We start from the raw sequence: 15,035 nt of genomic DNA, 5'->3' as shown, positions 1-15,035 counted from the left end.
TCCATAACCTCCTTCACCATGTTACCAGTATCACGTAAACATGACTGGGCTTCCTGCTTACCTCGGGTTCTGTTCTGTTACAACACCACCCCTCATCAGGGTACTGGCAAGTCCCCATAATACCTGATGTTTGGACAGGAACCTCTGCTCCCGGTGGACTTTCTGTTAGGTCGAGTCCAGGATCCAACCCCTGGTGCGTCACAGGATTTGAAGAATAGGCCAGATTACAAGTGCCGTTTGAAGGAGCTCGTGAGCGGCTGCAGGCCACTGCAGGAAGGAACGGCAAAATCAGCAGGTACGCAAGGCACCTCTTCAGGTTGACCAGTTGGCATACTTGAGGGACCACGGGGCTAGAGGTAGACATAAAATTCAGGACCTCTGGAGTTCCATTGTTCATTGGGTTATGAAGGCCCCATCTGGTGAGGGGGTAGTATATTCAGTAGCTCCCGTGAATGATCTGCAAAGAGTCTGGAATATGCATCAGGATATGTTGAAGGCTGTAATTCAGCCAGAGGCATTGACCCTTCCAAAAGGGGTCCAGTCCCCATCAACCATGACGGCTCTCAGTGATGAAGATATGTGGGTTTTGTTCCGTGAGACCCCAGTTCCCCCAGTAACCGCGAATACAGGTACGTTGCAGCCTTTGGACCCTTAAGTGGTTATTTCAGAGGCGGAGCCGGTTCTGGAGATTCCACAACTGTGTGGGCCACAATCACGACTTTGCAGGCTAGGCACTGGACAACTCGGTCAACCGCGGGGCACCATTCAAATGTGTACCATCTTCCTCGCCCTGTGGGCTTTCAGCACACTGCAGCTAATGAATGTCCAGATCCTGTGTCCTGTGCCCACTTTGTGGTTTTTAGGCCCTGGTGTTAGGTTGGGATCTCGGTGGTTCATTGTCGGGTCGATGATGCAAAATGGGGGGGGGTAGATGTGGCATGAGGTGTTTCCTCCAGGCCACTGTGAGGCGTTGGGCTATTGACATCACGGCACACTGACGAGATACTGGTGCTGAGTATTTAAGCCCAGGTGCAGCGCATTATGCTCTCTCTCTTCTCCCCCTGCCTTTCCGGTGGCGTGACTGTGTTCTGTGGTTGGCGTGGCAGCTTTGGTCACACATGTTTGGAAGTCAAAAAGCTGCCTTCTCCTTTTTCCGCTCAAAAACACAGGTGTGGGAGAGGTGTTTGTGGTGCGGGGCGCTCAGGTGTGGTACCGCCAGTGCGTAGTGAGTTCGCTTGGTTGTAATGCCTTTTGCATATAGTGTGGCCCCCTGCTTATGGTTTTTATATGCTGCAGAGGGATCGTACCGTTTGGTTTCCCTCTGTCCCCTCTGGGATTCACTGACGCTGCACCGGTGGTGAGTCATGAACCAGAATCTTTGTATATTATGGTAAAATGACTGTTTTGCTCTTAGGGTGCTGGATATTTTCAGATATGGTGGACTCACTAACCCCTGGCGGCCTGCTGTTTTGGCTCTATGAATGTTATGTGTTGGCTCTAAGAGACTTGGCACCAGCATTCAGGCGCTCATGCATCCGTCTGGGTCTCGTTCATTTATAGTATTGGTCCAGCATATATGACCACCTGGACTTTTAGGCAGCAACTCAGTCTTTTTATGTTTTTTACATTATTTTGTGGGCACTTTTAATCAATTGTGTTTTATAAAGTTTGATACTGTTTTATTTACAGCTGTTGGGGTTTTTAACATTTTTGATTATAGGTGCAGGGACCCGAGGCAGCCTTCCTTATTCTGGTGGTGGCTTTTCTACACGCATGCCCCATCAGCATGTAGCGCACAGGTGGTTTGGTTTGAGTTTCTCTTGTTTTAGTTTTATGCTGCTGCCTGCTGCTGGTCCCAGTCCCATACTTTTAATTAGGTGTGGTTTTATTTTGTTTTCCTGATTTTAATTTTGTTCTTTGTGCCCAATAAATAGTGTTTAACCTTGAACTGTCTCTGCCCGGTGGTGTATAAGATGAACCTGTGTGCCTAGCTACAGTATTGGAAGTTCCCAGGGATAGTCCTTTCTCTGGATGGCCACCTAGACCCATCAGCAACTTCATGCCGCCACATTTGCATATCTAAAAGCTGTTTTACTAGTGTTTTTAACTACACTTTATACTAACAGGTATGGGGGAGACATACAAAAACACATGAATGTGTGTGCTGATGGTTTCTATTGTTATCTGCTGAGGTAGACTAATGCAGTGGAGCAACGGTTCTTTGTTTCACTAATGAGGCCTTTTAAAAGGCATTTAATAGCTTAAAAGTATGATGACATGCAAAGACGTATGTGAACGTGATTTTGGAAGAACTTGGGCGGATTGTCCTTAAAAAAAGTATATTAAGCAGCGCTGCCATCAGGCAGCTTGTAAAAGGGTCATATACCTTAACATAAATAAATAAACATACGTTCTAATTCATGTTCAGCCCGAGGAGGATCCTGCGTCAGCGTTGGAGGTGATGTAGTTTATAGGTAGGGTTAAGTAAGGAGTAAAAGAAAGTAAAATCAAGAATTGGAAATTCATTCTGTAAAATAAAGCGGGCAGAAGAATCACAGTCAAATACTGAATGTCACTACTGGTAAGTGCAAAACGTTAGTGCTCCATTTGGGTCAGCACTTACCCACGATAGTGTGCACTATAGAAGTTAGTGCTTAGTGCGTAGTGCGCACTACCTTCCAGTGCACTCACGGAAGTGTGTGGTTTGAGACACAGTCAAATGAAAAATACAGACTAATTTTACCTAAAGCCATTTTATCTACAAATGGCTACAAGTAAAATTAGTCTGGATTTTACAAATGGCTACAGCTGGATGCTGGATAGCTCAGTTGGTAGAGCATCTGTCACCCATGCGGGAGACTGGAATTTGATTCCCCCAAGGGACGAATATTGCCACCTTCCAGTTGGGTCCTTAGGCAAGACCCTAAATGCTAGAGCTTAACCTAACCAGGTGTTATGGATAAAAGCTTCTGCTAAATGACTGTGGTGCAAAGCAAATCCGGTGTTGATCCACTATGATGTGCAAGTTCTCTATTCCGTATTCATAGAAGTGCTCCGTTACTACAAACCAATACCAATGTGCTGACAAACCTAACATGTTAATGCAGTTCTTAAATACATTAACACAAAAACCACTAAACCAGATGAAAGGTCTGAGGCTGACGACCATGTTATCAAATGCGACATCATAGCACTCCTAGCTGACCACAGTTCAGCCCTGCTCTCCGAGCTCAAGACATCTTTCTAAGGACTTATCAATAAATTGGATAGAGTCCAAACAACCATCGCTAGCCACCACAACAGATGTCATCACAAGAAGAAAATGCTGTTTACCATTGGCTGGATGAGGTAGAAACTTAATGAACTCAGTTTCAAACTAATAATAACAAGAAGCTAAAGGCTAAGCTAACTGACCTGGAAGGAAGAAGCAGATGCTGCAACGTTTGGCTGATTGGGCTTCCCGTGGGAATTGAAGGTCCACAACCTACGCAGATCTTATCCAGACTTCTGTCCACACCCAAAATAAACCAGGCTCACCTCAGGGGAGACCCTCAAACCAAAGCCCGGGATAAAACAGCAACTTCTTATCCTCGGCTCCCACCACTTCGAGAGAAGGGAACAGCTGGTTCCAGAGGTTTGAAGATGTATGCTGTTTTATTTACCCAGAGTTTATGAAGACTACTTCCTGGAGGTCCTGGAGATGAAAAAGGAATAAAAGAAAGTCATGTCCTCCCTTTACAAGGTGTGATTGAAGTCTTGAAGTAAAGTCACACATTTTCACAGTTATTAGAAAGAGTGACTCAGGTCACCCCTGATAGCGGAGGCTGCAGGTGCAGAGGTGAAGCTAAACAGTCAAGCTAAGAATGAAAGTTTAGAGAAATTATGAGCCAGAAATCTGGATAATGAAGCAGTGAAGGTGCATGGATGGAAGTTATTGTGCATATTGTGAATATTTCTCTCTCCTCACCATCTAGAAGCTGTGAGACTCTCATCCTGCTTTCTGTCTGTTCACCTGATGCTGATATTCATCACATATTGTTCCTTCTGTGTTTAGACGGAAGCAGCTTCACAGCTTTAAATTCATCCTGCTGACTTTTTACCTTTTAGTTAGTAAAAACTGAACATTTCATCCTTCTTTCTCATAAATGTGATTTTATAAATATAAATGAAGAAATATTTTAACTGTTGGTGTTTAAAGAGAAAACTGCTGCTAAACCTGTTTATGTGTTTAGTACAGGGGTCTGCAGGCTTTCCAATCCAAAGAGCCATTTTCCCCTCAGCCAGCTAAATAAAACTACTTTAGAGACGCAAATGTTATGAGACTTTTGGGACAAAGGCAATTTAGAATTTATGATAAATTTCGACTAGAGGAAATGTGTTGTTATATTTGAATATATATATTTATATATATTTTATATATATAAATTGTATTTCATTGTCATTATTTTGTGGAAATTCAATGCAATTATTCCATAAGACAACCTAAAATTTTCTAAAAGCCTGCATTTGTTATTATACCTAAATTTAAAAACATTAGTTCTCTTTTAGTATTAAGAGTTTTTCATTAGATTCATTTATATAAAAATTTTAATGTTTTCCCATATATATATATATATATATGTCATATATATATATATACATATATATATATATACGATTTAAAGAACAAACAAAAAGATCATCATTTCAATTCTACATCTCTACAACAAGGTGTAGGAAGAAGTCTAACTTATTTAATCCTCTAAAATACATAAGAAAACATAACATTGGTTACACTGTTTTGTTCTATATCCATAGATTACAGAAAACATCCTATGGCCACTGAAAGAAAACACAGCAGACAATCATCAGGAGCACCTGCAAGATGACAAACAAACATGATGACAGACAAAAATGATGAACAACATTAAAACAACATGTGTGTGTACCTGAACATATGAGCATTAGATAGGAGGACTGAGTTGTGTTAAGTGATCATGCAAAAGCAAACACAACCACCCGAGGCTGAGAACTAGACGGAGACGCCCCCAAGCACCAAACAGCCAGGAGCCAACACGGAACACAGAACGAGGCAACCCAGCACAGGATGGATCACGCACCCACCCAGCAAGAAGCAGAGGACGGGTCCCCGGCGGCAACAGAGCACTCGACCTAGGAGACCAGGGAACCGCCCCCCAAGCACAAGCTGAGAACTGGACCCAGGACCTGCAAACTCAAGAGCTACCCACACCCCCAACCACCGAGCACCCAGGAGGGCCAGGATTCCCCAGAGACAAAGAAAGTCGTAAGTTCTATTTGTGTTGTTTTACCATATGAACATTTACATGTTTGCAATATTGAAGATTTCTATCTGAACACATTTCTTCCTAGGAAGACGATGGTTCCCCACCATCCTTCGAGTTTTCTATAGTGTTGTTTGGACAGTTCTGAACCCAGTTTTACTGGTTTCTGCATCTGCTTAGATGTTTCCTCTGCTTGATGCCAGTGATCTGAACCTTCTTAAATGGAATAACGTCTTTTTCTACAACCACAAAATGTGTCTTTCCACATGGTTGTTTTAAGACATGAGAAGCTGCTTATTGCATCAGTTAGGGTTAAATAACTTGTGCAGCTGAGACATCATCACCCAACACAGTAATCCAACATGATGGTCTTACTAATAGTTTAATCCAGGTGGTGACTTTTTTGGGGGGTATGGGCAGTGTATTCCAGCTGTTATACCAATAAACTCCTATTTTATCGTCTATCATCTACTTTATCATGATAATATTTACAGAAATTAGAATATTCTTCAGAATTAAAGTTTCTTTCTGTTGTGACAGATGTTGCAGTCTCAAAACGCAAAAGAAGCTCTGAAGATGTACCACATGACAGTAAGTTAAAACTAAACTCTGAAAGTGCTGCTGTTATTCAACCACTCAAGAAATGAACAAGATTCAACACTACAATTATTATACCATATATATATTTATATATATATATATATATATATATATATATATATATATATATATAGATAGATAGATAGATAGATCAATAATAATATGAACTTTGATTCTGGTCAGAGAACCAGGCTCCAAAGAAGAGATGTTTATTTGTTTATTCATCAACACTGATTAAACAGAACATGAGAGCGTGCGTGCGTGTGTGTGTGTGTGTGTGTGTGTGGTCCTTCTTACTAGTGGTGGGAATTGTTAGCAGAGTTTACTTTACTGCACCAGCGTTGTGTGAATTGGCTCTGCCTCTGCAGGCACACTATTCCATTTATTAAGAACCACCTGCTAAGGTGGATCACATGATCAACACTTCCTATCACCATTTTAAACAATCAACCAGGTTTAAGTAAATCATAATACACAAATAAACAGGAAATGAGAGCAACATATCTTAACACTCCCACTTGCTCACATTTTTCTGTAAATCATATTGTTAACCTTTTCTGTTCAGCTCTCTGACCGTAGTTAGGGAGCACAGAGGAGACATAAAGCTCCAGGGACGAGCCGGGACCTTCGCTCGTGGTTAACCCCCTTCCTTCTCACCCTCCCGACGCAGAACTCTCAAAAGGACGAGCCGGAGTCCGGTTCAAGCTGAAAGGCTGCAGCTTTATTGTTGGTTCCGGTGTACAGTAACAATATCTCGCCGCTAACAAACTTGGGCTACTACTACCTCATCTAGGGCATACGAACTCTTCGCACCCACTCGTACATTTCTCATTCGCTCTTTTTTTTCTTCTTCTCTGGTACACACATCCACACAGAGCCAGCCGCCCAGTCTCTTAAAGTGACATGCCACTCTTATAACACTACCCCCACTCTGGATTGAGATTATACTGTAATTACAATCCAGCCAAGCCACTTACAGGTAAATTTACATCAGTGCTCAAACCTGGAATTCACAACCTACATACACAAATTGAAGGATCACAGGATACTCAAGAAATTTTACAAAGTCCAGTACAGGTAGGCAATAGTGAAAGTGCAGTCTCCATGGCAACAAAGATCTGGAGCGGTCCTCTTCTTCTGGAATGTGGGGACACCACCATAAGAAAATCACTCTGAAAGGCATTGATGCTCCTTACTCAGACTGTGACTTAACTGTAACTCAAATATACCAAGGTATGCTGCTCTTAGCATCACCATTGGCAACAAAACAAATACAAATACAGTTCCACATGAAATAAACAATTTGCTACTGCCCTTAAGATTTGATTTTCTTTTTTTTTTTTTTAACTTAACTGCAGAACATGTAGAAAACCAGCTTTAGCGCCAACAGCCAAAAAATAGCTTTAACTTCTTTGTAACATAAACATATACAGCATGCAACAGCAGCCTCTTGGAACTTTTGTTTTAACCATTAACATTCATCAGTGAGTCACCCACTCCCCGAACCTAATGGGTGCCCTTCGCTGGCGGCCTTGGCTCTGGGAATGACCGGGCACGGCTGCTCCTCTCCTGCTGCCCCACCCCCACTAATCCTGAGGGCCCACCACGGCAGAAGAGACTCAGATGGGGGAGAAGCGGGGAGGTGTGCAGCCTCATCCACGCCCTGGTCCGACAGGGCACACCCTTTTTCCCCCGCCGGTGCTGGAGAACAGCTGGGACAGACCCAGGTCATTGTCCGAAGCTTCGCTGTCCAGGACTGGGGGTGACACCTACACTGGTGTCCAGCTTCTGAGCCTGCTGCATCACCCAGGAGTTGTCCAAGGTGTCACGGCAACGATATGGCTTCAGCTGGTCATGATGTACCCACCTTGACTTGGCCTTGGTCCCTTCTGCATACGGTAGACCAGGTCATCCAGCTGCCCAAGATGTAGTATGGGCCCTCATACGATGGGAGGAACTTTTTTAACTTTGTTCTTGAAAGCCCTGGTCCCCTTTACGACGGTACCACACAGCATCACCAAACCTTGTACTGGGTGCGGCAACAGTTCTTATCATACTGTCTCTTTGCTCGTTTCACAGACTCACCAAGGGCTTCACGGGTAATTTGATGGGCTAGATCCAGGCGCTCTCTCAGACGCTGGGACATATTCAGGGGCTGAAGGACCCACTTCTGGGTCTGGGGGCAGGCCAACCACCAGATCCACTGGCTCACTCACTTCCCTTCCAAATAGCATGAAGTTGGGGGTGAATCCATGTCGTACTGTGCTTGGTCGCCCTGTATGCCATGATAGCATAGGGAATCATGAGGTCCCAGTCCCAGTGGCAGCGCTCTGCTGTGGTGGCCAAAATCTTCTGGAGAGTGGCATTAAAGCGCTCCACTTGGCCATCTGACTGGGGTCGGAAAGGTGTGGTGTGCGTCTTTTCAATTCCAAACACAATGCACACATTTTCTGGAATACTCCGACTCAAAGTTTCGCCCTTATCACTGTGTAGTGTTTGTGGTGCCCCATAGTGACAACACCCACTCTGAAGCCAGCACCTCAGCCACTGTCGTGCCTTTTCATCGGGCAGGGGACAAAGCCTTCCACCCATTTGGTGAAATAGTCCCTGCACCACCAGTACATATTTATTCCCACGGTCTGTCTCGTTCATGGGCCCATGATGTCCAAGGCGACACGTTCCATCGGTGCCCCCACTCGAATAGAGCCCATGGGGGCTTGTGGAGTCTTGCGTGGTCTGGGCTTTCAGATGCACAGTTGGTACAGTGCCACACCAAGAGCCACATCCTCTTTCATCCGATACCAGAAGTATATGGTTTGCAGTCGAGCTACAGTACGCTTCACCCCAAAGTGTCCACCAACCTGTCCCTCATACATCTGCCTCATGACATCAGGCCGAAAGGAACGCCCACGTGCTGGTAACACAATCTGGGGGTAGAATTGGGTATCATCCAAACAGTAGAAACGTCTCACCACTATCCATCCCGGATGTAGAGTCGTTTCCACTGGCTCCAGTATGTCTTTGTGGCTGGACTGTATGGCGAGATTGCCTCCCATGAAGGGCGCTCCCTGCCTCGCCAGCAACCATGTCTTGATAGGCGCGATGTCTGCGTCAGCTTCCTGTGCCTGGGCACAGCCCCTCCAGAGACCATCCAGAGAAGAGCTCCAGGTTCCTTGATCTTAGTCATGTAGACCCTCTCTGGGTGCTTCGAGAGGCCAGTGTTCGTGGCTACCACTCTCACTACCCCCACTGGACTCAACACTACTGGGTTGGTGTCAGAGTTCCAACTCACACTGCACTGCTTGGTCACTGTGGTTTACCAGTTTGGGAGCGGGACCTGGCATTTTGCATGGACAGGACTGGAGGCAGGGTCTCCGGGAGAGACTGTCGGCATTGCTGTGCAATCTGCCAGGTCGGTGGATAATCACAAAACTGTACTCGCCGAGCCTCTCGAGCCACCTGGCTAGCTGACTTCTGGCTCCTTCATCTTGGTTAACCACCCGAAGGCTGCTGTGGTCGGTGCGTACAATAAAAGGACGCCACAGCAGATACTGACGGAAGTGTGTATGTAAACTGCACTACAGCGAGTAACTCCCGCCGGGTGGTGCAATAATTCCGTTCAGTCTTGGATAGCTTGCGGCTACAATAAGCCAACACCCGCTCCTCGCCCTCTTGGCACCTGCGAGAGCACAGCCCCGATGCCAACATCACTAGCATCCGTGTTCCAGTATCATGTCGCCTTCATCAAGAGGGTATCCGAGGACTGGAGCTGCCTGGCATTCTGCGGTCCATTGAAAACGCACATGCTTCTTTGTCAGGGCGTGGAGGGGCTCAGCTACGGCGGCAAAGTCTTTCACGAACCGCCTTGTAGTACGATGCAAGGCCGATGAATCTCCTGACTTCCTGTAGTGAGGTAGGTTGTTGGCCACTCCTGAACCTTTTGGACTTTATCAGGGTCGGTGGCCACTCCATTCCCCGAGACAACATGGCCCAGGTAAGTCACCTGACGACGGAAAAGACAGCACTTACTGGGCTTCAGCTTAAGGTTGGCCTGATAGAGTCTACTGAAAATCTGGTCCAGCCGCTCCCATCATCTCTGACACATTCCTGCCCAGCACGATGATGTCGTCTAGGTAGGCCAGGCAGGTCTCCCACTGCAGGCCAGCCAGGACGCGGCTCCATCAGGCGCTGGAACGTCGCTGGAGCGTTGCACAGCCCAAATGGCATGACATTCCACTCAAACAACCCGTTTCTGGTACAGAAGGCTGCTGCTTTGCGCGCTCGGGGGGTCAGTTCAACTTGCCAGTTAGCCAGAAGCAAGGTCCAGTGTACTGAACAACTTAGCAGTTAGAGAGGGTGTCAAGGGTGTCTTGAATTCGGGGCAGCGGGTAAGCGTCCTTTAACAGTGCAGTCATTTAAGGCTCTATAGTCAATACAAAGGCGAAATGCCCCGTCCTTTTTGTGAACCATGACTATTGGCGAAAGCCCAGCTGCTGTTACTGCTGCGGGCCAGTCAGCTTCTAAGCTCTGTTGTACTTGCTGTTCAGTGCTGTGTTGCTTCTCCCAGGCCATGCGGCGTGGCGGCTGCTTAACTGGGACAACCTGGCCTGGTGATGATGTTGTGTTGCACCAGGCCAGTGCGGCCAAGGTCATGGGGGCCCGGTGGGAGAACACACTGCCATAGGTGCACAGTAACTGTGCTCCTCTTCCTTCAGTTCTGCAGAACTCTGAGTGTAAAGCTCTGTGAGGTGCTGGGGCACGGCTAAGGCCTCCCCAGAGTCTTTTCCGACTGGGCTGCGGTGCTTGGGGGCTGCACCACTTCAGCCGGCTGGAGGAAACCCTGCAATGGCCCCTTCTTTGATGGTTACAGCAGTGCCCCCTGGTTTGAAGGATGCGAAGAGGCACAGTTCTCAGCGGTCTGAGCATCCACCACTACGCGAGCCACCAGCAATTTATGTTTTTCTACAAAGCCTTTGGTGGGACTTAGCATGACTTCTCCTTTCACTGGCTCTCTCATATGGACGTAGCCACCGCACCACATACTCCTCGCCGGCTTCCAGCACAACAGTTCGGGCCACTCTCACCACACATGCTTTAGTTTTGGCTCGCGCTTGGAAGTATGGCCACCTCTTCACCAAACAGCATAATCTGGCTCTTCCCAAAATCGAGGCTGGCCTGGCATGGGTCAGGAACGGATGGCCCAGCAGGCCTCAGCACTAGCTATGTCAGCGACAAGGAAATTTATGTCCACCTGCTGATTATTGATCTGAACAGGAATGTGAGCTTCACCCAGGACAGATATGTCACCAGGTCCAACACATGCAGAGTCTTTACAACAGAGAGCTGCAGTGGGGGGCGGGCCTCTGGGTGGATGGCATTGTAATAACACAAAGGCAAGACATTCCTCATTGCCCCACTGTCCAGAACAGCACACACTTTCCAGTCCATTCACCAGCATGCGGATGCTCATCTCTCCTGCTCTGGGATTTAAGATTAAGCACAGCAGGCTCTGAGGCTCCCAGGTGCTGACTGCTGAAGCCTTGGCCCTAGTATTTCTGCTTACAGAAGGGCATTCTCTCTTCATGTGCCCTACACCAAGAGCATTTGTGACAGCGTACCTCCTCCCAGTTGATGCCTTTAGGCCCCTTCCTTCTGGGCGTTGTACGGCTGGAGTCATAGGGTTGAAATTTCTGACTTGTGGATGGGAGTGCAGCAGCAAACTCCTGGGAAAGCAGCAGCAAACTCTGGGTCCTCCATGTCAGTCCCTTCTCTGATGATTAGCTGCTCGGGGTCTCCGTTCTGCCATGCTGCGTGCCCCTGACTGCATGAGGCTGGTCACCATATGATGCAGCCCGCTTGGTGGGTTCATGGCGACGGGCCTATTTCATAGGCTTGAGAGAGACTGTGAGGGCCGCTGCTCCAGTAGTTTCTGGACAATTTCTGCATCGCCTACAGCATTAATGAAAACTTCGACGCCAATGGCGTCCTGCTCAGTCTCAGTTCTGTCACTGTAAGCTACTGACACTCTGTCATATATGTCGTCTCTTAAAACATGGAGGGCCTCGCCCACTTTACGTACACGTTGCCTCAGTTCGACAGCCACTGCTGCAGCATGCACTGAAGAGGGGCCGTATGCAGTCTCCATCTCTTCCCACCAGGCGGGGCATAACTCCACTGGGCAGATCGGGGGTTCCTGTGGACAATGGCCACCCGCAGCTCCCACCAAGCAGAACTTTAATTGGACAGCCATGGTCTTTTTGGACCAATGGTTAGCTTTGGCACAGCTCTCGAACCTGCAACAGGAACTCTTTCCAGGGGGTGGTGCCGTCATATTGTCCAGGACGTAAGGTGGGGACTCTCTCTTGGTGGGTCACCCATCCTCCTCACTCTCAGATGATGGCTGATAATGCAAACTGGGAGGCTGCCGTGCAGATGGTGTGGGGCTGCTTACATCTGACAGAGGATGCCTTTAACCTTGCTGTCTGGCAGCACACTGGGTCAGATGAATGCCCTTTATTAAGTCTGTTGGTGAATCACAGCACAGCATGGTGCACACCGGAGCATGTGGAACATGGAGGGTGGGCAGGAAGCTGGGGTGCTTTGAATAAAACTGTCCCGGTGTGTTGGGAGAAAAGGGGTTTGTATGGGGAGTTGCAGCAGTTGTGGGTTTTTGGGCATGCTTTCTGATGACCTACTGTACACCCAAACAGGGGCTATCCATGTGTAGCATACGTTGCTGGAAACAATAACTGTCCTCCATGGCATCAGCAAATGGGTTAGTGGGTGCTAACTTGGGCGCGGGACGGCTAACATTGTTTTTTCACGTCCTGTCTGCCTCAGCTGAACACGGCTCATTATCATAGAGAAAAGGGTTATACTGTCCAAAATTTTTTCATTCAAATGTGTCTGTCTCTGCCACCTCACTTGTGTTTATTGCAGTCAGCGACATGAAAGGGTTGGAATAACTTGTAGCTTGTTCGCACGTGCTGGGTGGCAAGTGCAATCTGCTGGGGGCCGCCATCTTGATCCGCTCGGCTTTTGTAAACATTGAACTTCAGCTACTTCAATCGCTTCGGTATTTCCTGCCGTTAGTTAGCTCACCAGTGCTGTGTTTATAGACGGGAGAGGGTCCCTTCGTGGTCGCCAGTGTTAACCTTTTCTGTTCAGCTCTCTGACCGTAGTTAGGGAGCACAGAGGAGACATAAAGCTCCAGGGACGAGGCGGGACCCTTCGCTCGTGGTTAACCCCCTTCCTATCTCACCCTCCCGACGGGCAGAACTCTCAAAAAGGACGAGCCAGAGTCCGGTCAAGCTGAAAGGCTGCAGCTTTATTGTTGGTTCCGGTGTACAGTAACAATATCTCGCCGCTAACAAACTTGGGCTACTACTACCTCATCTAGGGCATACGAACTCCTTCGCACCCACTCGTACATTCTCACTCGCTCTTTTTTTCTTCTTCTCTGGTACACACATCCACACAGAGCCAGCCGCCCAGTTCTCTGTAAAGTGACATTGCCACTCTTATAACAATATATACAAATATACATACAGCATATGACATGCATAAGCACAAACAACCGTCAGGACCCGTTCCCCCACCCGACAACAAAGAAAGATGACCTCTTGTCCAGTGGGGTGAATCCCAATGTTCAGGCATCGAGCCAGGAGCAATGAGTATGCCCACACTTGCTTGGTGCCTCTCACCCGGGGCAAATACAGAATGGAAGAAGGTCCAGCCCTTCTCGAGGACACTGGTTCCAGAGTCCAAGCAGGGCATAAAGGTGAGTCCAGCTACATCTGGCTGGAACCTCATGCATTTTGAGATACTTCCACTTGAAATGCAGTAAACATGATAAGCGCTGAACATACCTGCGACAGTTTCCACGGTGAAGGACTCATGCTGCCTCCTACTTGGAAGTCTTTTGACTTTCGCTTCATGTCCGCAGATGAAAGTAGTCCATGTCTTTGGTGTCTTCAGACAGGCCTCCTAGAGAGAAAATGAGCACTGCAGACCCGGTTGCCAGTGCATAGCTTTCCATTTTACGTGGCCAATCCCACAAATCCAGGCTGTTGCTGGTGTTTCTTCATGGGAAACCGGTGAAAACCGTTTTCCCTGACATATTCCCTTTTTGCCTTTAACGATTGGATCAGTCAAATACTCAAAACTGTCTGGAATTACTTTAATTTCCTCAGAAAAGACGAACACAGAGCCTATTCACTTGACAGCTGAGCTTGTCTGCCCCCTGTTGCAGTTCTGCACATGCACACGTCACGTATGCATAAATTACAAAAACCTATATTGAAACTTCCCCCAGAAGGCAAACCAACCAACTGGCAACAATGCCATTCCCCAGGTTTGTCCACAAGGCAGGAAGAGTGTAGGACAGGTGTCACCATGTCCAAGATGTACAGAGACCGCAGCCAATAAACCGCTGCCCACCCGCCACACACCAGGGGGACGGGTGCAGCCAGGATGGTCCTTTAAAGCCTGGTACACACATAAGGATATTTGGACTGTATTTGTCCCGATTTTGCCTCCTCCCAACCTCGAATGGCAACACGCCCAATCATCATGAGATTTCCCTGTCCAATTATCATTTGGTCTGTGGTGTGTTTATCAGCAGATTTGTCCCGATAATCTGCTTCGAAACGGGTCGTAGCTGAAAATTTGGAACAGTGATCATATATTTCAATGCCCATTTTTGAGGAACACAGACGACATGTACATTCTGACTGCGTGGTTGGTTACATGATGCGGAATGTAACCAATCAGAGAGCGAGCTGGGAGCAAGAAAGTAAATAAAGTCCGTGTTCATGCCATTTCGAGTCTGTTATTTTTTTCAGTTCTGGCTTTATCTGTTAACAATAGTCCCAAGTCCACCATTATTCCCTTGTCCTATATATCCCCTACCATGTTGTGTGTTGTGTTTTTTGATTGTTACTGTTTCTTCGTTTTTTGCCGGTTGTTGCTATGGTTCTTCTTCTACGTTTTAACGTTCGTTTGGCTCGGAGGACTAGATTGTATTTGAGTTACTGGACAGCATCATCACGTGTGTGTTGGTCCGTGATTACATTTTCAGAACACACCAGACACAGCACGATCATACCTGATTTTTTTATCTTCACGTGTGAGGTCTCAACCAGATAAAAAAAA

Source organism: Melanotaenia boesemani, chromosome 11 (genome assembly GCF_017639745.1).
Source record: "Melanotaenia boesemani isolate fMelBoe1 chromosome 11, fMelBoe1.pri, whole genome shotgun sequence".
Taxonomy (NCBI): Eukaryota; Metazoa; Chordata; class Actinopteri; order Atheriniformes; family Melanotaeniidae; genus Melanotaenia; species Melanotaenia boesemani.
Note: the sequence above shows the minus strand (reverse complement) of the source record.